This window comes from Panicum virgatum, chromosome 2K, assembly GCF_016808335.1.
Source record: "Panicum virgatum strain AP13 chromosome 2K, P.virgatum_v5, whole genome shotgun sequence".
Taxonomy (NCBI): domain Eukaryota; kingdom Viridiplantae; phylum Streptophyta; class Magnoliopsida; order Poales; family Poaceae; genus Panicum; species Panicum virgatum.
In genome coordinates this window covers 12,524,858-12,526,405 of record NC_053137.1, presented here as the reverse complement: position 1 = coordinate 12,526,405, position 1,548 = coordinate 12,524,858, and the positions used below count along the sequence as shown (strand labels likewise).

General features: G+C 36.4%; 1 long non-coding RNA gene across 1 annotated transcript; it reads left to right on the top strand.

Annotated features, from left to right (window-relative positions):
• Nucleotides 1-463: 463 nt before the first annotated feature.
• On the top strand, nt 464-1,319 carry LOC120667132. Its single transcript, XR_005672080.1, has 2 exons — nt 464-580; nt 1,070-1,319. It is a non-coding gene; the product is annotated as an uncharacterized LOC120667132 (long non-coding RNA).
• Nucleotides 1,320-1,548: the final 229 nt, after the last annotated feature.

Below are 1,548 nucleotides of genomic sequence, written 5' to 3'. Positions count from 1 at the left end.
ACGGGGGCCCACCAGCCATAATGACTGGGCGCCCCCCGATCAGGGCGCGATCAAAGGGGATTTGGCCCGATCTTTGGATCGGGGCCTGGAGATCATATCCAACAAGTTTGTTTACATGAATATTTCTTGTTCCATCCTTTCTTCTTTGGAATCCTATCAACTGTCAAGAATCAGTTTAAATTTTGAACCACTAAGACTAAGTTCGGCACTATGAAAAAATTTATATGGCTGGAAACTTTGATCAGCTATACAAAAGCTTTCATGAAAGTGTAATCTTGTTAATGTTTATTAAGATTAAGTATAAAAAAAGGACAGTCAAAACTCACATCTTGGACACCTGGAAATGCAATCAGTGTAGATAGTTTTGTATCTGCATAACCTTGTAGTTAGAGATAATAAAGAGTCAAATTTGTACATCCAAGACCTCTCAAAGTAAAAGTAAAAAAGATGTAGCTCTAGGAGCCTTCTCAGGAGCCTTCTTCAGGGCATTGGATTTTGCTGGGGTTTACGCAAACTGCTTCTTGTTTGGGATCCTGCCTCCAGTCATGGCCTGGATTCATCGATCACAGCAGAGAAAGAGGTAAGCTGGAAAATGCAATCTATAGTTGTCAACATTTGTAGGATTGTTCTAATCCAAATGAAACAATAAGGATTATGGTGAATTCTGAAATGATGACAAATAAGTGTATAGTAATTGCCTTTGCAACATTAATCAGTTGTTCCGTCAGAATCGGTGCTTGTTGATTGAGTAGCTAAAGGGTTCTTTATTTCTTGTGAAGGGAATAATTCGTGTTCCCACTTCAAGAATCAGGGCACTTAAGTCATATCGTTTCTTGCCTACTAAATTAGCCTGCTGATAATTCGTTTCACTTTTTTTGCACTATACAATCACTTGTTATTTTGTAAAGGATGATGCAATTTATCATTGTCTTAGAATTGGTTGGGGTAGCATAAGTTTTCAAACTGTTGATCTGGACTCTGTAGACTCCATATGATATTCAAGCATAATTGTTTCTTAGTGTCTGTTGAATATTGATCCCAGTTTTGATTATGCTGCTTCATCTTTTAGATCACCTGATTCTTCTGAAGATATTTTGCCTGGTGGAAATGCCGTTCTCTTGATACTTTTCGTTATTGCTGTGGTCCTAGCAATATGGCACTAGAAGAAGGTAAGCATGTCAGGAAGTTTGTTTCTTTAGCAGTTCATTAGTTCATCACAAGCATAAGCATTGTTGTGGTTAGAATTTCTAGACTTTCATTGTTCATGGCTTCATGTTTCAATTCCTCTTCCTTATTTCATGTTGAATTCCCTCTTTCAAGGGTTTTTTTATGTCGACATTGTAACTTCATTGCTGAACTAACTAAAATCATCAAATATATTTTAACTTTGATTAAGTTTTTTGGGAAACTTTAAACAATGCATGCATACAAAGATCAAAATTATGCAAAAAACTATTAAGCTGATTGATGGCGAGCATACTTATGAGTTGTGTCAATTCGCATTAGCTAAAGATTAGGGAAGAATACTAGTTTTTTGAAGAAAGTATT